The sequence below is a fragment of the Hyaena hyaena genome, unplaced genomic scaffold (genome assembly GCF_003009895.1).
Source record: "Hyaena hyaena isolate Hyena2069 unplaced genomic scaffold, ASM300989v1 scaffold_1288, whole genome shotgun sequence".
Lineage (NCBI taxonomy): Eukaryota > Metazoa > Chordata > Mammalia > Carnivora > Hyaenidae > Hyaena > Hyaena hyaena.
The window spans coordinates 146,646-174,132 of record NW_024081913.1 but is presented as its reverse complement, the minus strand read 5'-3'; the positions used below and the strand labels follow the sequence as shown (position 1 = coordinate 174,132).

The 27,487-nt window shown below is 36.0% G+C and overlaps 1 long non-coding RNA gene across 2 annotated transcripts; it reads left to right on the top strand.

The window, feature by feature from the left end:
• Positions 1-3,584: 3,584 nt before the first annotated feature.
• LOC120224887 lies at positions 3,585-27,487 on the top strand. Of its 2 annotated transcripts, none has more exons than XR_005526692.1 (3): positions 3,585-3,639; positions 13,364-13,484; positions 27,132-27,487. It is a non-coding gene; the product is annotated as an uncharacterized LOC120224887 (long non-coding RNA). The 2 variants fall into 2 exon arrangements; XR_005526693.1 differs by lacking the exon at positions 3,585-3,639 and adding an exon at positions 5,325-5,386.

The window sequence follows — 27,487 nt, the reverse complement described above, 5'->3', positions numbered from 1 at the left end:
ATACAAGTCTGTTATAATAATTAGATTATGAGGATAAAGTGAATAGTTCTCTCCCTTGTATAAATTCTCATTAAATTTGATCTTTCATTTTTTTATAGTTTTTCAGGTAAAATAAATAAATTACAGCTTCTTCTCTTTTCTTTGCCTCAAGATTATGGCTATTACTTAATGATTGGTTTTAATGACAAATGACACATACTATCACTTCCCAAGTAGAAATGGTATGGACGGAAGATGCAACTTAACACTGGATTAGGCATTTATATGTAATCCTTATTTTAAAACTAATCTTAGTTTTCCTCTAAAATGAAATGAAGAAAATAATTACTAACTTTATTATGGCTTATTTTGAGTGTCAAAAGATGTGCTATATTTGAAACATATACATTTAATTTCAACAAAGTGTAAGATATTGCTTAGACTAGTGATATAAAGGTTAGAAAAACACTATATTGTGACTTAAGTAAGTTTATAGTCTCTCACCAAAAGATTCTGGAGTTTAAAGTTTGTTCTTTGATGTTAACATTGAGGGAGATATAGATCAACCATATTTTTTTCTATTTTTTAGAGTTAAGGGATGACCATTCAAAATATTCTTCTTCTCCTTGTTTCAGAGAAAGAGAGCACATGCACAAATGGGAGAGGGGCAGAGAGGAAGGAGGAGAGAGAGAGGTGTGTGTGTGAGAGAGAGAGAGAGAGAGACAGACAGAGAGACAGAGAGACAGAGAGAGATAGAGAGAGAGAGAGAGAGAATCTTAAGCAGGCTTCACACTCAGTGTGGAGCCAGACATGGGACTCCATCCCACACATGGGATCATGACCTGAGCTGAAATCAGGAGTCAGAGGCTCAACCAGTTGAGCCACCCAGGCACTCCCACACAATATTCTTATTCTTTTATTAACTACTTATTAACTAAATTTTAATCAGGAATTTATAAACCCAAAGAAATTATAAGTGATATAGAATTAAACAATTATAAGCTTGAGTTCAATACCAAATACATATAAATAACTCATAAAAATGGTATGTATAGCATAACTATGGATAAGACCTCATTCATGCTCTCCCCCAATCTCGTGGAATATTTATATTATGTTTTAGGGATTAGTTCAATCATCTCATTTTATTATCAGAGAAATAAAATTTAGAGACACAAAAAAAGGTGAATTTTAGGCCAAACCCACAGAAGAATTTAGTGTCAGAATTGGAAATGGACATCACATCTCTCGCCTCAATTTAAGTTGTGCTTTTATAAGACTCTTCTAGGATAAGATTCAAACATTTCAAACATTAACCAAGTTAATTTTTTGAAGTTCTGTGAACCATCACTGAAGGTCTGTAATTACAGTATTCTTAAGAAATGCTCTTAATATTAATCATTTAAATAATTTTTCCAAAGCATCTGATTGCTTTCCCCATATAGACTTAAGTTGGGTTGTATTCACACAATGTCCTGACAGAGCCTTATTCTAGGCAGTTTCATTTTATTCATACTTTGGCTGATTTAAACCATTTCATGAAAAATATTTAATGGCATCTTCTGTTTATGTAATGCTAATATTAAACTTTTATAGTCAGTCATTTAATACAATAATTTTGTTATCCAGGAAATATTATAACCTATCATACTTTACCTGCTATTTTTAACATGGAGGCAGTACTTACGTTGATTTGCATACTTACATTTATGCAAATCTCTAAAACATGGGAACTCTGAAATATGGGATGTTGATATTTTAAGAGATAATTATTGAAACTATCTTATGAATTTAATTATACTGGTTAGAGAAGAGCTTTGTTTTTTTCTTAGCATAGAAAGTATTTCATTTGAATGAAAGCTAAAATAAACTAAGAGAATCACATCAAAATATTACATAGGTTTTTTTTTTTTCATTTTTCTTTTTGGGTTAATAAGTGTTAAAACATACATTTCTGAGACTTATGCCTCCTACCTGACTCTTTAATTATTGTGATAGGTTTTTTTTGCTTAATTTTGTAGTCACAATACAAACCATTTATTTGAAATCAGCAAGGAGTATATTATACAGTAAAATATATTTCCTTCACATTTAAACATTAAATTATATCTACTTGTGTAATTTAGGCTTCAAGTAGATTTCCTCTTTCTTATCACAATATTCAAAACATTGTATTTTACATATAAAATATGATACATATTTTCATGCATGGATATATATTTTTTCATACACTGTTATTTCAAGTGCTAATGTGGTATAGAGACTTGCTCATCTTAATTAATGCAACACAAACATTGGTTGTGTTATTTATTTTTATTTTGACCTAGAGTTGTAAATTAGATCTAGTACTATTTTTGACAGCTCATAGTTTGTGTTAATCCATCTCAGCCTATCTTCATATTGCTACTCCACACATTAAAAGTTGTAAAAAACAAGCAGGTTACTAAATGTTGCAGTTGTAAGTAACATATTAATAACTCATTAATTTACAGAAATGCCCTAAAAGACTCAAAAACTGACCAAATATTTAATGTATTAATTCAATTTTAGAAATTTCTGGTTTCTTCTTTAGAATTATTTTACTTAATTTTAGAAAAAAGTGCTTTAGAGATATGCCAGCTATGGTCAATTTTCTAATTAAAAGCCACCCAGCTCCTTCGTCATTAGCCATCTTGCAACCATAAAGAAGTAGATCAGCCTCTACACTGAGAATGGCCGGGCAGAGGGTTGCAAACAGGTTGGATTTGTGAAGGTAGGATTGTGCTGAAGTTGGTTTATCACCATCTGAAGCAGTAAACATTCTCTCCAACACAAAGGGCAAGATTTTGTCCTAGAGCGTTGAAATTACTCCATAAGTAGGTTCTTGACAGACCGTGTGTTGCTGGATGGGTAGGATACATAGAGAGGATGTCCTTCAAATATGCCTCTCCGCCCCCATATGTCCTCTTTCTCTTGTGTCTCCTGGCTACATTTCTAAGAATTGAATAATGAGAAACAATATACGCAACATGCCACAGCCTCACGGACTGCAATGCTGGTGTGGAATGCTCTTATCCTTTAATTTTGTGACTCCTTTAGGAATGCTGTGTCATTAGTATTTAAATCACTTCATAAATATTTCACTTTAAATACCATTGTAATGTCTTGTGTATGCCTTAATTTGTGTCTAACATAATGGTTTTGTATAGTGAAACAATTTCATCAGGGCACTTATACGATTAAAAACAGATTTAATGGAACACTTTATCTTTACTTTGAGTTGACCATGGAACAGAAAGCAAAAGGCTATTTAGTTTCTGCAGAAATAGCTTCTTATATTTAGATAATCTTTTTTAAAGAAAAATCAACATATACATGTCTCCCAATACATACTCAGGAAAATTGTATACACTGCAGTTTGAGTGGAAGAAAATGCCCAGAGAAGCAGGGTATAAAACCCTCAAGGTCCTGGGATAACCTTGTGTAGGGTGAATGAAGAAAGGAGTGGGAGAAGAATGGAAGGTACAGACGAAGGTTAAAATGTGGGGACTTTTTTAGGATTACGTAAGATTTTTTTTTTTTTTTTTTTACATCCTTTTCATTGTTCTTCCGTTAGAATGCCATTCGAAGGTATTCAAGAATTTGAGGATCTATGGGCACGTATTGGAAAACTTCTGAAAGGTAGTACCTGCAGCAGCATTTGTTTATGTACATGATGGGGAAAAGATCCATTTTTTTCCTCACTCCCCTCCTAAAGGTGTTTCTGGGGAAGCTCAAGAAGCAGGTTTCTTTTATTGAGCATCCCATTATTTATACAGTTTGTTCTATTTTAATTGAAAGTTCTCTTGAACTTACTAAGAAGAGAATTATATCTTGTGCTGAGCATCTGTTAGAGCATCCAGACAGTTAAGCAATAATTGCTCATTCATTACAAAATTTTCTTTTGTAGGCTCATCTGATAACAGAGTAGTCATCTGCTCTTGTTTGCTATAATAATTCTATTCTTGATCATGAAATAACGATTATGAAATATTTTTAAGTTCCATTCAAATACGGGAAAAGAAAATTTGGAGGAAATAACACCAAATTATAAATGAGCAAAACTTAAAATTTTAACCTGCAGAAAAGTTAAATTGAAACCACTAAGTCTGCATGCTAGTGGTTTTGAAATTGACTCTTTTAATTGTCTGGTATACAGTTTGGCCTTGGAAACAAAAAAAGAACACTACAGAAAGAGGAATTACTGTTTTCAGGGAAAAGAACATTACTTTCTCTTAAAAGACAGTAAGTGCACCAACATTGAAGAGAATCATAGATCACTCTAAATTTTAAAGGAACTTAGTGCCGGTAATTGTATATTTAAATCAAGACTGACTTATTTCCAGAGAGCAGAAATAAGTTCTCCTTCTTGAATGATGTCTATTTTTCCTTTATAATTGACATCCCTGGGGTAGAGTCTGTCGAAGACTGTAACATCAAGGTTGTATTTTTTATAAACTGTGCTTAAAAGGAATGATCAAGGGATAGGCAAAATGAAAGAAAATTTAGGAGACATGGAGGCAAAATTAGAATTTCCAAAGAATGAAAAGGATCCCAGAGGATAAAATAGATAGAATTAGGGGAGATGATGTCCAAAGAAAACAGTGACAGAAAATATTCATAGTTAATGAAACATATAATCATATTTTTGAAGTTTAGGAAGTCCTGACATTTTTTAAAAAATTTTTACATTCATTTCTATATATATCCCAGAGAGACTTTTAAAAATGCAAAGTGGATTGTCTTATTAGAATAGTTAGATTTAATAGATTACCTGTAGATTTTTTCAAAGACAACAGTAGATGTCAGAAGATAACATAGCATGGGGTGCCTAGATGGCTCAGTAGGTTAAGCATCTGACTTCAGCTCAGGTCATGATCTCATGGTTCGTGAGTTTGAGCCCCATGTCAGGCTCTGTGCTGACAGCTCACAGCCTGGAGCCTGTTTCTGACTCTGTGTCTCCCTCTCTCTCTCTGCCTCTCCCCGTGCACACACTGTGTCTTTTTATCTCCCTCTCAAAAATAAATATACGTTAAAAAAATTTTTAAAAGACAGCAGAACACAACCATGCCCTATATTACTTGTGTAAAGTACATCAATTTGAAAACAACCATGTTCACCTGCAGGTGTAGAAGGATCATGGCTTGTTATGTACTCCCCTCTATACTAATATGCTGTCTTCAAATACCTTGCATTTTGAGATGAGTTGCTTGCCATAGGCCTTCTTTCGTTGCCAGAATAATAGCATCATTGTTGCTTCTTTTAAAGATTACCCGTTTACCATGTGGGAGATATCATATCACTTGTTTCTGCTTTGTAGTCTAGCCCATGTGTCCTCTCTTCCTCTGTGCTGGAAGTTGTCCTCAAGCACCTCCTCAGTTGACTCAGGGTGAGTTAGAGCCGGAGGGGGAGGGCTAAACATATCTACACTGTTCTTTGAGTCAGTGTGAAGGCAGACCAAGTAGCAAAAGAATAACTATGTCAGCTTGAGACAGTTGAATATAACTCAAATTGGGAGAAATAAGGTAGATGTGAAGTGAACGTCCTTCAAATTGGAACATGTTTAAAAACACATTTAAATACAGGCTGCAACACACAGCATTCAGTATGCTTCTATTAAATTCCCATATGGTACAATCATATTCTAACATCTTCAGATTGCTGAGAATATGTGTAATAAAACCATGACTTGACAAGAAAAGATGAAATTAAAAGCCACTTTACAAAAAGACTGAGGGGAATTTACTTCTACCTGAAGAACGCTGAAAAATAATAAAGAATTTGGAAAAAAGACGATTGATCCTCAGTGAAAAGTTTAAAAAGAAATATTGACGATCAAGTAAATGACATTGTGTATGTCAGAAATAACAATAATGATGGGGCGCCTCGGTGGCTCAGTCAGTTAAGCGTCTGACTTCGGCTCAGGTCATGATCTCACGGTTTGTGGGTTCGAGCCCCGCATTGGGTTCTGTGCTGACAGCTAGCTCAGAGCCTGGAGCTGCTTCAGTTTCTGTGTCTCCCTCTCTCTCTCTGACCCTCCCCTGTCCACGCTGTCTCTCTTTCTCTCTCTCTCTCTCTCTGTCTCTCTCGCTCTCACTCTCTTTCTCCCTCTGTCTCAGAAATAAATAAAACATTTAAAAATTAAAAAAAAAAGAAATAACAGTAATGACAAGTTCACCTGATATGCAATGAGGTAGAATTATTGTGCTGATAAATACAGCATATACCACAGAGGTCGGTCATCAGAATTAATGGAGTCCATGCTCAGTATTTTTTTTTTCACAGAGAATAATGGTAAAATTAACTTTTTTTAAAGATAAATTTAAATAATAGCAATTGTCTATAGTCAGTGAAGAATAGACATATAACCTCAAATGTCTGAAACAAGAATAGATAAAGTAAGAGGGGGGTTAAAGACTAATCACTTTCAAGGAAGGTTAGAAAAAGGGCAACTGAATAAAGGAAAAGCAAGGTTAAAAGAACACACGAAAAATGGATGGTAGCAACAAATCTAGATGGTTCAATAGTGATGGCAAATTACTAGTTAAAAAGGAGATTGGTGTTTCGATTTATTTTTTTGTTTATATGATTTTTACAAATCTAGGTGAATTTCTTTTACAAGAATACAGAAGACAGGTTGAATTTTAAAAATGAGAGGATAGGGGCTCAGTTGGTTGAGGGTCCACCTTCAGCTCAAATCATAAACTCAGGATTCATGAGATCATGCCCCATATCAGGCTCTAGGCTGACAGCTTGGAGCCTGGAGCCCGTTTCAGATTGTTTGTCTCCGTCTCTGCCCCTCCCTCTCTCACACTCAGCCTCTCTCTTTCTGTCTCTCTCTCTCTTTCTCTCAAAAATAAAATTAACATTAAAAAAAATAGTGAGAAGATAATGTTGGTATTTTGGCACAGAAAACGGAATTACTTTCAATCAAAAATCATTAACTGAGTTTTTGGTCACTACAAAATGATAATGAAAAATTCACCTGGAAGTTTAACATTAAATTAGAATACAAACAATAGTATATATGTTTGGCATAATTACAAGGAGAGATTGTCAAATTCATATCATGAGAAAACAGTACAATTGCACTATTTTCTATGCATTAAGAATATAGGAAAGTTTTTTGGGTTAGAAATTTCTTCATTAGGTTTGAAGCAACACAGAACACAATAAAATAGCCCTACCCCTGAAAACTTTTGACTGATCCACTTGACATTTCTGAGCTTCAGGTGTCTCAACTATAAAATGATTTACTTCCGTTACATTTCTTTGATGAGCTCGAACATTCTCTTACAAATAACACTATACATATGACAATACTTCAAATACAATCTTCACAACTTCTGCTTCCAAGAAGATGGACTAGACACAATTTTTCCTGTTCCTTCCATTAAGCACAACTAAAATCTCTGCGCATTATTCAAGAAAACTCTGAAAGGTCTAGAGTAGAAGACAAACCAATCAGGGATTTCAAGACACAAGGAATGATGTGATGATGGTGAGTTCTGTAGGCCTTCCCATAACCCAGTGTGTGTAGGAGAAGGTGGTAACCCAGAAATGCCGTTGGGTGAATACAATATAGGCCTCAACAAGATCTTGCTCTTTCTAGCCAGATGGTCAGAAATGGTGATGATACAGAAAATATTTAGCCAGCACTGCTCTATTCGACCAATACACCCTGTAAACAGTGTGTAGTCCTATCCATATCCACAATAACAAAGCTCCAGTGGGACACCTGGATTTCCACACTTGTCAACTTGTAGTGAGGTAATCCAAATACCCCATGCCCTGCTACAGTGAGAAGGCCATGTAGGGAATTGGGATGTTCACCTCTGCCAGGAAGTTACCATGAACCTCTTTCAACAGTGTCATTGGAGATCACAAGAAGGAGCTAGGCTTCACCCTCTGCACAGCAGTAATGGGGTGTATCACATCCTCTCCAAGTGGAGGAGTGTAGAGGACTGCTGGAGAGTCAGGACTTCCGTCAGTTACCTGGGTCCACAAGGCTAACCATGACCGCCATATTGTCAGTTGAGGCCGTATGTGAAGCAGGAATAATTTCCCCTGCTCTTCCTACTAAGATTCTCTCAGAAGAGGCTAAGGAGAGAAACAGGATTCCCAGTAATTCTGTAATTAATGGGGAGTAATGAGGAGCCTCTCCCCACCTTTCAAGTCATTGGCCTCTATTGTCACAGCCTACAGCCCTTTATTTGAAGAGCTGAGCCTGATGACTGTAAATATAAGTAGGGTCTTTACAACAATGTAATTAATTAATCAATTTGGAGCCATTTTCACATTAAAGACTTTTTTTAGCCTGGGTTCCTTGTTCCTTAGTCAATATATTGTCCTCAGAACTGAGTTTGTTCTAAACACTTAGATATTTTAATAACCGATCCTAAAATTTTTTATAAGACATAACCTTTAAATATCCTTTATCTCATTGCTTTCTTGTTCCAGTGCCTCTTGCTCCAACCACACCACAGCAGATCTTTATTGCCTCATTCATGAAAAGTTTCAGTAATCATGTGCTGTTCAAAGGCTTCTAAAATTTTATTTTCAACTCTTTGAGATGGAGTTGCAACCTGATTTTTAACATTGAAAAGTAACGAATCTGGAACTTTTCTTTACTCTTTCTTTCTACTTATAAGTCTTCTGATTTCTTCCTGAACTCATCTGTCTCGTCACATTTTGCCCAAAATAGTCAATATTAACCAGCCCTTACACATGTGACATTGTTTCCCAACTTTTTACCTCATAGCTTCTAGCAGAAAGACCTATAATCATTCTATCAAAGTTGACAATTTTACCGGAATTTTGCTGATACAAAACAGATCTTTTCAGGATTCAGTGTAACATCCTTATTGCTCACTACTTAAATGCTAAGCCAATGACACATAAAGAGTTTTTGTTAACACCCTATTTGTAAATACAAATGGCTGTTTAGGGTGGGGTAAGCTATTCCATGGAAGCAAAGAAACTTAAATATCCCAGTTAATTTAATACAACAGAATTTTAGATCTTGCTCAAACAACAGAACTTTAGTTCTTGCTCAAACAAATGCAGCTGTTCTCTACATAAGTCATCAGGCTGATTCTCTTCTGTGTATTGACTCAGAGACACAGATTCTTTCCATCATTGTTTCCATTTTTCCTCAGAGTCTTAGTGTTCCAACTCTAAATTATTAGTATCTAACTGTACAGTGAGCCAACGTAGGAGGGCATGCTCAAGGGTCTGTGGCTGGGTCAGAAATTGTCATGCATCAATTCTGATGTCTCAGACTGGTCACATGGTCTCACAAGAAGGGAGTCTTGCTAGTGTAACTTCATGTGTGCCCTGGAAGAAGTGAACTACATATTGGTCAACACAAGGCTCATTAATGTGGAGCTTAAAGAATTTGATCTCTGGATGGACCTCCCACTTAAAACGGTTATTATAAAAAAGAGAAAAGTGAGTTTTGATAGCCAGATAGCAGACTTCATCCCAAGTATAAACTTAAATTTCTTGAGAAATCTTGGGACTTAGGGCAGTAAGAATCACTATAAATGAAAAAAGTATCTTTGAAGCACTTTTTTATTTTAGAAGTTCATATATTAGACTTTACTGTGTAATATATCAATGCTATTTTAACATAAAATTACCTTTCGCAACTATACAACTTTTGGTAAAGTAGATGCCTTCAAAATATGAAATACTTCAATATCTATTCATCAAATATATATGGAGTACCTCCTCAATGACCAGCATGAAGCAGAGATGTGGAAGGCAGCTGTGATTAGAATGACCTGGCTTCCAACCTCACAGAGTCTAAATCTGAATGGATTTGATATTTCTCCAGCAGCATTCCTCTGTGTCCTGTACATTAACATACCCCAACTCGAGAAACCATTTTCTGCACTCCTGAGAGGGATACAGGTTTAATTATTTAAAGGAATCCCAGATTTACACCGGTTTAATGGTCATCTCAGGTTTTACAGCTCATGAGTCATTCAAACAGGATCCAATTTCAGTTCTTCCGTGTTCTTGGCAGGTAACGTATTTTACCTTGCTGTTTTACCTTGCCTTGATATTAAAATCAAGCGGATTCAGTGATATTATGGAGGGTCAGAACTGAGATGAGCTCTGACTAGAAGTAATATCCGGAACTCTGGGAACGTTTGAAACATTTGAAAGGGATCAGGATCTTTTGTTTATTTGTGTGTGTTAGGTTAATGTATTATCTCACATTTTTGATCCTTGTATTTAAGTTTTCCCGCTTATTAGTTAATGGAACAAGTATGAACTAAATCAAAACATATTTTGTAGTCTTTAATAAATCATTGCATAGTAAAAATAAATTATTTCTAGAAAATGTGCTGGAGAAGATAGTACATTTTCCTTAAAACATAGAAAGATCTATCTAACAATGGATAGAACTTTACAGCATTTGATTTTGCTAATTAAGAGTAAATAGACTTACTTGAATTACATTTGTCCTGATTAATACCCCAGAAGGCAGTCTACCACATCTAAAACTTTTTTGGAGTTAATGATAGATGCTGAAAAGTGTTGTCCACTAGATTTAAAGCCAGTGATTTTCAAGAAAATTTACACTCTATCTGGAAGTTCGAAGAGAGGAAATATGCAGTAAGTGCAATGCCTCTGATTATAATTGCCTTTTATTTTCATCAGAGGTATTTGACATTTTTATTCAAATGCTCCACATGTTAAAAGCAAAGCCAATAATAATTTCAAACTCCTCAGCCCTGATAAAATTAGTTTTAGGACTTTGTACACATAGGGCATGCATTAAAATGATACTTTATTATAAGATACGAATGTTGAATACTAATTGTTTTACAGTGTATCAAAAGAGTTCATGCTCCTTGTAATTACTTTTTAAAGCCACATGTGGAGAGAGTGAAGAAAAGAAAAACCCTTCATATTTCATCCTAAAGATTCTTGTCCTGTTCTATCAAACGGTGTTGGTTTTTTACCCACCGTTTTATGTACACAGCATCATGAAGTTTGTTAGTTTGACTTACATTTTAAAAGTAGGCATCCTTTCTGTTTTAGCTCAATGCCAGTTGTGCGCCGACTGCCTGCTGCTTCCCAAGTGCGTATCTAGAATTTTGTAGTTTAATTGCCACTTGCACAGTGGTATTGTACATAAACACAGCAGCTGCTACTGTATGTTGGAAGTGGCTCAGAAAAATCTATGGACACTGTTCAGCTTTGACTAAAAAGCCAAAAATTTTAGACCCAGCTGCATTACTCTAACAGCTTGGCAGTATAACACCTTAACAAAAAGATTTCAACTCATTGGAAGTCTACTTACAATATGTTTGAGACCACACTAGAGAAAATTGTGTGGAGCCATGTGGTCTAGGGGCAAAACTTTCCAAAAACGAAGATCATCTTTCCCTTTTTTTCTAGCCACAGAGGTCCTTATATTGTATTCGTTAGTATTCTGCATTGCTAGAGATAGCCACTAGAGATAAGAAAGCTAATATGAAACTTGGATATCTTCCTGTTACCAGGTAGAGATTATGTTCTTTTTGGTTAAACCAATTAAAAATGTGAAACCAAAGGGGAAATGCACAGAAACCTTGACAAAAGACCTGTGTTGCAGCAGCTTGCAGACTTTAATGAACACTGTTATGTGGAAAAAGTAGACTGATGTCACATTTAATGTAGTCATGAAAGAAACCTTCTCAGCTTATATTTAAGTATCTCTACATAAGTATTTTTTTGAAGCAGAAAGATTAGAAAGCCATTTTTCTTTTTTTTTTTTTTCACATACAAAGAAAATGCTGGGTACTGCAATAAAAGGAGAAATCAAGAGAACTTCATTCATTCCACTGCCTTGATATTTATTCCTTCCTTATACAGAGTTTTTAGGAACATTCTCTGAAGAATAAAGCTTTCCATGGAAATTAGAAACAAGATACTATAGATGTACTATGGAATATTATTGGTACCTTGATCTTGTCTTTTGATTAAGTTTAGAATGTCCAGGCTTGTTTAGCAAGATCTTGAGCTCAATTTCATTAGAAATGTGACACTATTTTTTTAACCCTTGTGTGAACCTGGGCTCTCCAATTCCAATAAAATGATGCCAGTAGTTAGGTCTGCCAATTTTGGTGTTTTGGGTATGTAAAGGAGAAAGAATATTAAGGTCTCTTGACTAACAGCTTCTGTTAGAGTACAGTGGTCCCAAATCCAGTGTCTGATTAGAAGGACTTGAAGAAATAATTAGACCTATTTGTTTCTCTCTAGGTGTTATAAATATTAAGAGACAGCTATGGTAGATATAGTTGGAGTCACGCAGAGAAATTTATATGAGGTAAATATTAAATAAAAGCAACCAAGCTTAAAATGTTTTCAAAGCTTTTATTAAATCAATAAAACTGTCTTGTAGTATTTATCTAATACACTCAAATGACCACAATCAAATTTATAAGTAATGGCTAAATATGTTAAGTCAATTTAGAAATTTGAATGCAATAGAAATATGTTTAATTAACAAATTATTATGGTACATATATTTAAGGGCATCACATTGAATATTATCCCCATTTTGAGAAGAACTATTCATGCCAATATTTCAGTAGTGGTTATGAGTAGAGAACAGAATTATAAGCATCTTTAATGTTTTGTTTGCTTTATCTTTTGTTCTGATTTTCTACAGTATTTTCATTAATACATCTCAAATTTCCTAAATGATTTTCCATAAAACCTAACCACCCAAAGATAGCAGTGCAATACCTATGAACTCAAGGTTTTTAGAGGCTTAATTTACATAACAAGAAATGTTAGTCACATTAATACCTAGGCACAGGGATGAAGAGAGAAGAAATGAACATGTTTCCTATAGAAGATACATTTGAAAATGTATCACAGTGTAGGTCATTGATCTCATAAAGAAGATATCAACAAAACTAAGGGAAAAGCAAAGATAAGGCACCTACTCTAAGTCTGTGAATTCTGTAGATACATGATTGTCTATACCAGAGAGGCATTCTGGCTATCAGAACTAGCTCTTACTGTCCCACTTGATCTTTTAAAGAGGACCTTTACATTCCTATAACTATAATTGATATAATCTTTTGATAAACCCATGATTACTCAGCTTTTACACTTGTATCAAAGCAAACAAAGAAACACCACCACCAACAACAAAAAACCCCCCAAAAACCAAATGAAATACCTTGCTGCTTATAGCAATGTGCATTTCTTTCTTGTTTGTGTGACAGCTATAGTTCAGTTTTTCCAACTGGCTTTGGGAGGGCGTTCTGTTCTCAGGGTAGAGAGAAATGAAAAGGGCCTGAGGGAAACTACATGAATAGAACATATGTAAAGCTTCTGCTTAACCATTGCATTTCAGGTCTGTTCAAAATCCACTGATGAAAGCAAGTCACATGACCAAGGCAGAAGTCACTGGGATAGATAAGAATATCCCATCTCCCATGAAGCACTGATGGAGAGAAAGTAATTATGAACAAATAGTATGTACCCTAATCCTTAGCCAAAGTGGTATGTGGCAGGTATTTATACCCACTGTTAAATAGTAATTCATTCAACTTTGCTTTAAGTAACATAGTTTGTAAATGTTAGATGTTTTTCCTTCCATTTTTCAACCCAACAGAATTTATAGATTTATGTGCAAAAGAGGGACTTAGTGATATCATCATGTTTGGAGAAAGATCAGTCTGAAATTTACAAATGTCCTTATACTGGTGAGGATTGGCTAGTTTGGTTTTGCAATTGGACTCTGTACGTGGATATCCTGTGAAATATAGCTGATGAAGTTGTGACTTCCTCTCTTGTTTCTTCAAGGCAGGGTGGTCCTCCTCAGGGACTTAGCCTTTTGATGTTTTCAGTGATGTTGCAATTATTTTTACCTGTCTGCTGCACCTTCTAGTTGGGCTCTAGACTGTACTACTTTGAGCTACTGTAGCACGGTCACTTCTTCTTTCATGGGAGTGGTTCCATGCAGATTTTTTCAGCTCTTATTACAGTTATATTAAGTTATCCCCATTGGGTGTGCGATAATCCTAGATGTTTTGTACTCTACAGAGGAACTGGGGTAGGTGCAGGACTGTGAGCCATTTAAACCTCTCGGGTCACTGTCATCATCCACTGCACTCTTCTTTAACTTTCCCCTACTTGTTACAAAATGTTGTGTTCTTTCTTGACTCAATAGAAAACATTTTTTTTTTTGTTCCTCCCCCCCTCCCCCGCCAGTGCTACTGTGCCTTCAATATTTTATTAAAGGACCTTTTCCTTTTGCCCCAATTCAGGAACTTAGAGGAAACATTTGGCATGTCCTTCAATCACCATTGTTATTAGGGATACCTGTTGCCCTGTCATTAATAATATCTTCATTTTTTGGAAAATTATTACCGTCTACTTATTCTAAGTTTATTTGTTTATTTTTGAGAGAGAGAAGGAGAGAGAAAGGGAACACAAGCAGGCAGAGAAAGGGCAGAGAGAGAGAGACAGAGACAGAGAGACAGAGGGAAGCATCCCAAGCAGGCCCCACGCTGTCAGCACAGAGCTCAACATGGGGCTTCAGTGCACAGCTAAGAAATCATGACCTGAGCAGAAATCAAGAGTCAGTCATTTAACTGACTGAGCGACCCAGCCACCCCCCTACTCATTCTATATTTTCTCTTCCCTATTTTTATAGATTCTTTATTTCATCATGTTGAACCACTTCACTTCTGTCCCATTTTAACTATTATCAAACACACACCCATTTTGCATTTCACTATTATTTAATTTTGCTTTACTATGAATATTTCAAAATCAACAGTTCCTCCTCTGACCAAAAATTCTTTCTTCAGCTTCTCTCATTTTCTCTTTCCATTTTATTCTGCTCATCTTGATTGTAAACTCTAGTTCTCTGAAACACATCACTTTTCTCACCCATACTGCTCTGAAATTTGGCTTGATTTCTGCAACCATTTTGATCTCATAAGAGGTATGATATGTTTAGTTCCCTGATTCTCTCCTCTTGTCAACGTCTGCCAAATCCAACTCAACCTTTCTTTGATTACACTGCTTTTCTTCCAGGTTGTATATTTTATATAAGGTTATAAAAAGTTGAGTTATTGAATTTAAATCCCTGCCACTAAAATTTTTCTAAATTTTTTGATGTGAATTCCACATGTTTCTCTTGTCTCTCAGGTATATTTTTCTAGAGTAGCTGTTTTAAAACACTCTCTGGGGGCACCTGGGTGGCTCAGTCAGTTAAGCATCCAACTTTGGCTCAAGTCATGATCTCTCAGTTCATGAGTTCAAGCCCCACATCAGGCTTTGTGTGGACAGCTTAGAACCTGCTTCCTGTTCTGTGTCTCCCTCTCTCTCTGCCCCTCGCCAGCTAGTACTCTGCCTCTCTCTGAAAGTAAATGAACATTAAAACTATTTTTAAGAAAACACTTTTTGTGGTTTTCAAAAATATCCACACTTCCACAAGCCTCCATCTCAATTTGCTTTTTGATTTCTAACTACTTTCAGAAAAACTTGTATATAAATTTCCAGTTTCATCTGAAGCAAACATAGCATCTCTCTCTAGTACCAGTTAGTCATGCTAACTTTTGCGGTACGGCTGTGATGTTATTACCTAAGGGACATGTTCTTGAGCTTCTTAAATATAGGAGATAGATTTTTTTTTCTACACCAGTTGTCAAAATATATGATCGGTGAGGTGAATTTTATTCAAATGGAAATTTTAGAAATATGCTTTAATTCAGGATTGTCGCAGAAAAGCCACCACCAACCATATCACTAAACTGTTGATCAGTCGCAGCCTTCTTCAGGACGCATCATCCAGTTTCTGTAATGCTGCACATGCACACAAACTAGATAAGTGTGTCTAGACTCACATCCTCCTGCTTGTTGAGCACAGCTGGAATATTGCTTCAAGCCACAGCATCATCACTCTCTACTACACTAGAAAATCCTGCCAGAGAATAAAGGGAAGGTCTTTTTGGAAAATATGTTTCTAAGAAAAATTAGCCAATAAAGATTTCCAAAGCATTCAGTGAAAATATTTTTTAAACCTTTAATGAATTATCTATGGGAGCATCATGTTTATTGCTTAGAAGGATCATCAGCATCATTTCTGCAAAGCCAGCAATAAGTTGAGTTATTTCAGAAATTTAAATTCCAGATTTTGAAGTTCAAAGCCTTGCAGATGGCATCTATTATACCTGTGTTGCCAAGTGTATAATATAGTTCCATGCATTCCAGTTAGATGCATTAGAAAACTATTTCGTGGGGCGCCTGGGTGGCTCAGTCGGTCAAGCATCCAACTTTGGCTCAGGTCATAATCTCACGGTTCGTGGTTTCGAGCCCCACGTCAGGCTCTGTGCTGACAGCCAGCTCGGAGCCTGGAGCCTGTTTCAGTCTGTGACTCCCTCTCTCTCTGACCCTCTCCTGCTCACACTTTCTCTCTCTCTCTCAGAAATAAATAAAACATTAAAAAAAAAGAAAACTATTTTGGAATGACAAAAGACATAATATGTTTTTAAATTTAATAAATATAAACAGAATATGAATGAATGAGGAAAGTGAGGATATTATTTCCTTATTAAAGGAATTAATGTCATAAGAAATTGTCCTGAATAATAAAATATTTTAACTTGAAAATGCCAATACTTTCTCCAAATTGTATATATTGTGAGGGTAGATCTATTTAGGAGAATAAGTACTCACATTAAAATAATAGTCAAGTAATAATTATTTTTATTTTTGTTAATAATAATTAAAATCATGTTAAAATAATCTGATCTGTTTGTATACTCATCAGAGTTCATCTTCATTCAAGAAATTTAAATAATCTATACTTACTGTAAAATTAATTATGCTTACTTTTTAAATTTGAGAATATGGTTTGGATAGTGGAGATTAAAATTAGACCTAATTAAAAAAGAAAATTCAATGAAGAAAAAATGGGAAAGGTGAAAGTAGATAAGATCTTGTTTGGTAGGGGGTGGGCTAGTCTCTTTCTCACATAGAGAATGAGATCAGATCCTTTATAATGACATAATAGAAGGAAAAACAAGGTGTGTGAGCACAGATGCAAAAAATTGGGTAGTTGAGATGGTTGTTTATAATGGAAATTTTCTTTTGAACTCCCTAAGTGAAACTGAAAGGAAGTCATCAACTAAGAGTAAAAATTGGGAAAGAGTTGTTAAAAATACAAAGAGAGATACGAAGATAGGGAAAAATCTTCCAGACAAGTAGGAGAGAAGTAACCCAGAATATATAGTTGTGTTAACATGTATTGAGAATTATTTATAGTTTGACTTTACCATAAACAACTGATAGGAGTTTAACCACACACACCAGTGTGAGATACCTTAGTGCTACTGAGATGTCCCACAAGCCTCTGGTCTTTGGGGATCATATGTAAAGAAAACAATTTTTGGGGAGTTTACAAATAATAGACAATTTTATTTTAGAACACTGTCTATCAGAGACTATGATATTCCAATCCAAATCCAGCAAAGTCTTTATAGATCCTTTGCAACATTATCTCTTGCAGCATGACAAACCACCTCAATACTTTGTGGTTAAAAAAATATCCGATCAGTTAGTTCAAATTCTGTCATTTGGCAAATGAGGTTGAGCTTGTTGAGTGATTCCTTTGCTAGTCATCGGACAGCTGCGTTGTAGCTTCATGCTCTGCAGTTGGAGACTGGCTGGCTCTCCTGGGGATGAGACCTATTGAGGCGTGTGGTTTGCTTCGTCCAACAGGCTTACCCAATTTTCCCCTATGGTGGTGGTGTAGGGTTTCCAAAAGCAGTAAGAAAGGAAGCCTGAACCCCTCTTAAAATCTAGGTTTAGAGCTTATGTAATGCCATGTTTGCAAAAGTCTATGATGGCCATGTAAAAAATCTAACATACTTTGTTTTATTGTTACAAGATCTTCTGTCTCATTTGCCCATATCCAACATGTGGAGGAGTAGGATCAGCTCTACCCTCAGTATATATCCTGGGTCCAATCACATCTTCCATGTTTCCACTGCTGTCATTTAGTTCCAAGCATTCATCCCCTTTTTGTGGGATTACTGCAGTGATTCCTTACCAGTCTCCCTGCTTCCCTCGAACTTATTTGGGTTCCAACCAAGCAGCTAATGATTAAGACCACTGCTCTTTCAACATAAAATTCCAATACCCCCAATACCTTCCTTTTACACTTAGAATAATTGCTTAAAGTTCTCATAATTGCTTTAATACCAAGCATTGTATTCACCATTTCCCCATGAACTGTATCATATCTCTCAGTGTTTGTGACATGTTGCTATTCTCCTCTTTCTGCGGTAGCCATACTGGTTTTCTTACCTCTTCTAAGATATACTGGGCACATCCATATAACTTGGTTCTTGCCTACCTGTATAGGCCAAAATATATAGGTATATATTTTTATGCTATATTCCAAACATCTGCATGGCTTTTTCCTTATCCCTTCAAATATCATCTTCTCAGCATGGTCTTTCATAACCATATTAATTTAACTTGTACCCCTCACTCATGCTTCTTTACCTCTTCTGGTTTATAATATATAAGATCAGCCTTCTAGGTAAGTAGGTTAGTAGGTAGATACATAAGCAGATACATACATAGATACATAAATACCCACATATTTAAAAAATACCCACACCCATAATTTAAAATAAAAGGAGTTGAGCTGTTTTATGTGACAGACAATTTTATGTGGGAACTTTGAACATACAAAGCTCATTAGTTCACATAAGGCAGCTATATAACATACTGTTCTTCCATCCATTATACGTATAAAGACTCTGAAGAGCCATAGAGTCAAGTGTCTCAACTGAGTTTATGCTGTTATTTAGAGGCAAAGTCATGATTCCAACCTAAATGCGTCTGTCTACACATCCACATCTCATTCTTTCAGTGACTAATCCCATGCTTAGTTGTGTATTTTAGCATTGTCACATTTTATGAGGAAGGTACTATTGCTAACACAACTCGAAGCGGAAGAAGTGGACATGACAGTTTAAAGTATGTTATCAAGCTCACGCTGTGTATCCAGGACTCCAGCCCTGTCAGTCTCATGGTAAAGCCTATACTTCTGCTCTCCATGTCACATGACTTACTCCACAGTTCCAGTTTCTCCCATACCCATTCAGAATTAATTTTAGCTTCTAAAATATTCTCCTTTTTTAAAAAAATATTGTACGTTTATTTATTTCTGAAACAGAGAAAGAGAGAGGGGAGAGCTAGAGCGAGAGAGTGAGAGTGAGAGCATGAACGAGGGACAGGCAGAGAGGGAGTTAGACACAGAATCTGATGCAGGCTCCAGGCTCTGAGATGTCAGCACAGAACCTGACACAGGGTTCAAACTCGTGAGCAGTGAGATCATTACCTGAGCCTAAGTCTGAAGTCAGATGCTTAACTGACTGAGACACCCAGGCACCCATAAAATAGCTCTGCCCTTATATACTTTATGACCTTTTCCATGCTCTTTCTTTTATTTGGACCAGATATCCCAGTTACATTTTTCTGTATACTTTATCAATCATATTTCTGCGTTATACCATTCCTTGAACATTTCAGCTATGCAGAGCAGCCTTTCTCTGTGTATCTCATACTAATTTTAAAGTCTTCCTCAATTGCCATTTTTCTCCCTGTCCCTCCCTAAAGGAAATTCAAGTCATATTTTTTTTGTTATCATTGTAGCTCCAGAATTTTAGAAGCATTTGTTACTTACTAAAAGTTTAATTGCTTTTTTGAAGCAATGCAGAAGTTGTCTTTATTGAGAATAGTAGTATATGAATTAAATGCATAATTAATGTCCTAATTTTGTGGAAGTACAATAAAAACATTAAGTTATACAATGTTTATTTTTTTCTCATTTAACAAAAAAATTAAATTGTTTTCCAAAAATAATTCCTGAAAATACAGTATCAAGTACATCTTTCCAGGCCAAAACTAGGAGGATGGGCCAGAGGGCCATGTGCTTGGTCTTTAGAGGCACCTCCTGAGGCACTCTAGTTCTATGGAGAACGTTCACTGAAACCCACTGCTCCGGAGGCAGGAGTGCTGGTTTGACAGAAGACCTGAGGGAATCTGAATTTATCATTTGTAAGCAAGTATGTGACCTTAACCAAGCCAGGTCACTGCTCAGCCTCCTCTTTCACCTGTAACTTGACAAGTTAGAGAAGGTTATAGATGGTATCAACTTCAGACCTAAAATTTTTTGCATAATCAATAATTGATTCTTCTCCCTCTTACAAGATCTATTTTCCCAGTACGCATTTACCATAAGTCACACATAAGGTAAGCCACTAACACACACACACACACACACACACACACACACACACACAGAAAGCAAAAACAAACAAAAAAGGAGCATTTAATGGCTGCAACAGGGTCACATTGAATCTGAACTCTAAGGATAATTTGAACAGGGTTAATGTCAGGGGTCATGTGTGTTATTCTAACTCAATACATGAACAGAGGCAGTAGACTGGAGATACCTGAATAAAGCGAAACATGGGAGATTCCAACTTAATTCAGGTACCTAATGCTTTTGAGTTTTATTTTTGGCACTATTTTGTGCCTCAGCATTTCTATTTCTCAAGCCTAAGTACAAATCTTACCACTCAATCCCCTGGGGAATAGAAAAATGGTGGCAGTGTAGGAGGGCCCTAGGCTCACTTTATCCCATGAATACAACTAGATAACTATCACATTGTCCTAAAGACTCCAGAAATCGACCTGAAGACCACCAGAACAAACTCCACACCTAAAGAGAGAGAAGATGACACATTGAAGAAGGTAGAAAGTGTGGAGATGTGATTTAAGGGAGAAACAGATCCTGGGCGCTGCAGAGGAGGAGCCTCTGGTCTTAGAGAAGGGCAAGAAAGAGAGGAACACACAGGGAAATGCACAAGGAGAAACATTCCCCAGATTGATTGGCTTGGAAGATGAAGGAGGCTGAATTTCATGAGTTACTGTGCAACCACAGGGGCTTAAAGCCTGGAGATTTGAAGTCAGTGGGCTTGGCTGGGAAAAGCCTTGGGAGGACTCTAATTCTACTGGAGAAAAAGCAGGCAAAAACTTGGGGGCAGACAGCATAGAAACAGTGACCTGAAGAGCACCTGGGGCATACATCGGGGAGATTATTAGCTCTTCCTGGAGCATATCCCTGAGAGTCTGTTTTCATGAAGACACTTCTGTGAGAACAAAGGAACTGACCAAGTGCCATTTCTCTCCCCCACCAGTCAGCATAAACACAGAAATCCCTGGGGCAAGCAGTGTAGCACTGATGCTGCATGCCTAGGTTGCTTACACCAAACCTCACCACCCCACCACCCCACCTGCTGTGCTTTGGTGGAACTGCCCTTCTTGGTCATGCTTGCCTCAGGCTCAGCACAGAGACCTCTTCCCTGAGAAGACCAGCACAAAGCCCTGTTCACACCAACACCTCTGATGAGACAGTTTTGCAGGGCCTCAGTTCTGGTGGAGGTGGTGACCAGCCTCATTTTACAAGCAGACAAGAGCACACCTAGTTAAAACTCCCCACATTCAGTGCAGGGACCAAACACTGCCCACAGCAGGCAAGGAAAACCTCTTCATACAACTGGCCTGAGGGATAGACAAACAAGAAGACATCAACAGAGGGCACACAGCACACACTGGATACACTCCCTGAAGTGCCTGGCCCTGGACACTATTTAATCTCTTCTTCATAACGCCATTACTTTCAGGAACAGTTGACAAATTGGCTTTTCAACACACAGGAGGCAGAGACTTAGACCAAATGCAAAGGCAGAAGAATTTATCCAAATGAAAGTATATAAGGCCACCACCAGAGACCTAATCAAAAGAGATATAAGTAACATGCCTGGTGGAGAATTTAATGCAACAATTATAGAGATACATACTGAGGATGAGAAAAGAATAGAAGACATCAATGAGACCTTTATCATAGAGTTAAAAGAGTTAAAAACATCAATCAGAGATGAAAAGTGCAATATATGATATTGGAAACACACTTGATGTGGTGAACAGCGATTGGGAGAAGCAAAGGGACAAATGAATGACCTAGTAGACAAGGTGATAGAAAGTAATGAAGGTGAACAAAGGAGAAAAAAATGAATCGTGCTAAATGAAGATACACTCAGGGAACTCAGTGACTCTATAAAATGTAATAACATTTTTATTACAGGAGGCCCAGAAGGAGGAGAGGAAAAGGGGCAGAACATTCATTTGAAGAAATAATAGCTGAAAATTTCCTTACCCTGATGAAAGAAACAGGTAGCCAGATTGAGAAGGCACAGAGGTCTCCCATCAAAATCAACAGAAATAGGCCAACACCAAGAAATACTGTAATTAAATTTGCAAAATATAGACAAAATCTTAAAAGCAGCAAAAGAAGCCCTTAACTTACAAGGGAAAACCCATAAGGCTAACTGGAAATTTTTTTAACAGAAACTTGGCAAGCTAGAAGGCAGTGACACGATACATTCAAAGTGGTTAATGGGAATTATCTGTGGCCACAAATACACTATCCAGCAAAGCTATCCCTCAGAATAGGAGAGAGAAAGAGTTCCCCAGACAAATGAAACTAAAGGAATTTGTGACCACTACCCCAGCCTTGCAAGAAATAGTAAAGGAGATGTTTTGAGTATAAAAGAGTGACAGTTTAAAGGCAGGACACAAAAGCAGTAAAATGAATATTACTGTAAAAATCTGTCATGGAACTCACAAAAAAGGTATAAAATATATACGTAAAATGTGGGGAGAAGAGGAGAAAGCAATGGATTCACACTTGAGTGACATTAAACTTAATATACACTGTTATTTGCAGAAAAAGTTATATGTAAATCTACTGTTAACTGTATGTCAAAACCACTAATAAACATGAAAGAATAAAAAGAAAGAAATTCAAATATATCACTAAAGAAAATCAGCAAAACATAAAAGAGGAAAAAAACAAAGAAAAAACCCCCATTAGAACAAATCAATGAAACCAGGAGTTGGTTCTCTGAAAAAAGTCAATAAAATTAATAAAGCTCTAACCAGACTTATCAAAAAGAAAAAATACCAAAATAAAATAAAATCATGAATGAGAGAGGAGAAATAACAACATCACAGAAATAGAAGCAATTATAAGAGAAAATTATGAAATATGAAAAACTAAGTTGCCCAACCTGGAAGAAATGGTTAAATTCCTAGAAACTGCCAAAACTGAAACAGGAACAAACAGAAAACTCAAACAGACTGATAACCAGGATAGAAATTAAATCAGTAGTAAAAAAACTCCCAACAAGCAACAGTGCAGGGCCAGATGGGTTCCTAGGTGAATTCTACTAAACATTTAAAGAAGAGTTAATACCTACTCTTCTCAAACTTTTTCAAAGAATAGGAAAAAAAAGGAAAACTTCCAAATTAATTCTAAGCCCAGCTTTACCCTAATACCAAAACCACATAAATATACCACTAAAACAGAGTACTATAGGGCAGTATCTCTGATGAAAATAGATGCAAACATTCTCGATAAAATGCTAGCAAACCGTATCTAACAATACATTAAAAAATCATTCACCAAGATGAACTGGGATTTATTGCTGGGTTGCAAGGCTGGTTCACTATTCACAAATGAATCAACGTGATACACCACATAATAAAAGAAAGAATAGGAACCAAATGATTGCTGGAGTCCAACTCCAGCCTGTCCAGGGGTCCCTGAAGGATGGACGATGTCGGTGAGAGTGAGAGAGCCCTGAGAATCTTTCTGGTCACCAGGCAGGCATCTCTGCTCTGACTGAGACTCAACTTTATTTTATAATTAAGTGCTTGGGGGACAGCACAGAAGTGGCATTTGCTTAGACAATGATTTCTGATGACCACTTTCTTTGATATGTAAGAATTTCCCAGAACATGGATTTGTAGAAGATTCATGCTGATAACTTTTATCAGTAGTGATTGAGGTAGGTGATTTAGTGCTTATCCTATGGGGAAGGAAGGTATCTTTAGCATTCAAATACAAGACAATGTTTTTAGTATAGCAAAGGCAACTTGTGAGCAGGGGTCAATAGCCTGTTTGCTTAAGGAGAAGTATTAAGAAAAACAGGTTTTTCAGGAAACACAAATGTTTGCTCCCATAATCACAAAAGAATAAGTTCCTACAATAAGTTCCTTCACAAGAGGCAGTCAGCATATCAAGACCAGACTAAGTCACTCTGAATACCGATTAACAAGGTGCTTTGGGGTTGAGTGCTCAAGCAGAAACAATTAAGTGGAGGTGGGTATCAGTCATCATCTGATTTAAGAGCCTTGCAAACTTGCTATAACCTCACAAGGAGTTTTCTCAACTAGTGAGTTCAGAATGGCTCCCAACATATGATCATTTCAGTAATGCAAAAAAAAAAAAAAAAAGCATTTGACAAAGTGCAACATCCATTCATGGTAAAAAGCCTCAACAAAGTAGGTTTAGACAGCATAGTAAAGTCCATACATCATCAGGCCCCATTTCCTTAATTCAGAGCCTCATCGCTGATTTTTTTCCTTTTTAAAAAATATATTTATTGTTCTAAGCTTATTTTACTAAAGTGAAAAACATACAAATGAAATATAAGACAGATATAAGCTAGATATACCAACAACCACCTGCATGAGATATCCTCTCTCCCATTTCTTCTCACAGCATTATCTAGAATTTAGTGTCCAACAGTTCTATATTTTCCTTATAGTTTATCATCTCTATTATATCTACATATATTAAGATATCTGCTGTATTTTAAATACTTCAGTATAAAATAATCTGGTTTTTTTTTTAATTGACTTTTATTTAATTTCATTAGGTCAGAGACTTTCCTGGTATGATACAATTTTTTGAAATCATTTCCATTATTTGTACCATAGGAGCATAAAGTTGGGTTAATCATATTTCTCAATTGATGCAATATTATCATTATGGGTCTTTGCAGTCTTCTTTCTACTTTTTTATTTGATAGAATGCTTTGTGTGCATATATTTCAAAAATATATTTAATACATTGTACATCTCAACACTGGTTTCTCTTCAAGCATTATGTATTTTTTAAAAATCCATTCAGATAATTCTTTGCACATTAATTCATTGCTTATAATTGCTTTTGTAATAATACCCCATGGTGAACATTCACTGCAATTTGTGTGTCCCCTTAGAAATGGACATGTGGTTTATCTCCAGACCCCTGTTATTACAGAGAATGCTGCGTAAAAATTCAGTATGTGCCACCTTAATGTTAGTTTTATCATTTTTGGGTGTTCTCAGGAAAAGAATCATTGAATCATAATATACATCTGACAGATCAGAATGCTTCTCCTGTTAATTCTTTCTGCATATTGCTCTGCCCACTGCTGTGTGACATGTGGTACCTTCCAGTTTGAGGTGCATCATTTGAATTCCATGATCAAGAAAGAGTGAGCAAAAATGCCAAATTCCCTTTCAGAGTGGAAGCTCTAAGAGCCTTTATGTGTTCCTCCCATCCACCTTGTTTTCTTACCCTCTACCATGAAAATGCCTATATGGCCTCCTACCTCACCAAGGTCCCAGAATGAAGACACTTAGACCTGTAATGTTAGCAAGAAGTAAAGTTTTGTTATTGTGAGCACTGAAAGTTTCAAATAATTTTTTTTTTTTTTTTATTTGAAAATGTGAGGTGGTGCCTGGGTGGCTCAGTTAGTTAAGCATCTGACTCTTGATCTCAGCTCTGGTCTTTATCTCAGGGTTGTGAGTTCAAGACCTGCATTGGGCTCTGTGCTGGGTGTGAAGCATACTTTCAAAAATGAGATTTAGCGTTTTGTTGAGTAATAATAGAATTGCTAAAAGTTAATGTTTTTTAATGCACATTTTATATTCATCAAACTAAATTCTAATGAGTAATATGGTGATCTTTTAGCTCATAACACTATTTGACATTGAAAATAATTGAAAATAATAACTCGACAAAATGGATTCTAGTGCAGGGTCTCCATGAATTCACATTTGTAGATTTGGTATTGAAGAATAGAGTAATGCAAAATTATGAAATATTTTTTTGTGATTATAAAAAGTCAGATGAAGCCAGTGTGTGAACTACAAAGTTACTTTGCCTATCTTGTTTACTTTCAGTAATGTTAGCAAGTAATGATGGTATGTTTTATATAACATTTATGTTTGCCTGCAGAAAATACTAAGATAATTCTTTAGTTAGCTTAACAGATGTATTCTAGAAAAAAAGTATTATTTATATGATTTAACAGGTGAAAAAGCCATAGCAGAATTGGGAAAAGAAAACATTGATGACAAGCTACAGATGTTATTTCAAGGACAATATTGGAATGGTTATTTCAAAGGATACCATCCTGTTAAGAGCTGAACCCTGAGTTCTTCTACTTTCCTAAGATCGCTTTGAAATGGAAATGATAAGAACCTTTAATGTCTTGCCCAAATAGGAAGGTGTGCAGAAATCAGTTATGCTTGGCAAGAGATAAGAGGCATTACAAATAAAGTTGGGATAAGCAAGTATAACATGCAGAGTCCCAACAGAATAATGAAAAGATAGTATGGCCTGCGATTTCAAATGGAGATATGGAAGTAGTTATATATTATCTTCTTATAGTGGCTACATAAATATTTATTCTGTGAGTAGGCATATGGTGTCAACCCTGGATCAGAATTGATATGCATGCTCTTATTTCCCTCTAGAAGTAGTCCCAAAGATTTTCTACATGATATTGTTTCCACTATTAAAACTGAAATATAAATTATTTTAATATTATACAGCCTTGGTTATATCCTGTATTACACCTATCTGTGTAGGAATAAAGTAGGATGAAACTGGAAGGTTATACTCAAATTTTAGTATTTGAACTGTAAGTGTCAGAAATAAAGAAAACAATGTACTTTAAGTTGTACTCAGGAAAATTTCATAGATGCAGCAAATAAAGCTATGCTACTGAGTGCATCATCTTGAACTCATTCTACACAAACACTGAACTCCAGAAAAGCTTGATCTATCTTCTTTCTTTTGTTTTTGTTTTTGTTTTTGTTTTTTTTTCCCCTATCTTCTGTTTACCAGAGAGCTTGTACAGGAGACTTCCTACAATATTGATTCTTGTTATCTTTCTTTCATTGTTATCTAGAGGGAGCACTTTTTAAAAGAGTAAATGGAGTAGCCACTAAGTATCAATGAAGAAAGTGATGCGTCAGCATTGGACAGCTGAGACCAGCAGGGTGCTTCTGCTGAATACAGATCATCGATTTCCTCTTCCTCAGAAAGATATTCCTCCATTTACTCTCTCAAAACCCTTGCTTCCAGTCTATGTAGCTACATGCTGTGTGTGAAGTCAAATCACACTGCTATAATAGAGGTGTCTGTGATTGTTCCTGATTCAGACAAGACTTTCAGAAGACAAATACTCCAGTCTTCATTAGATTACAGAAATACATAAATAAACCAACAAAGCCATAGACCTTAGTTCACATAAATTGATAAGAA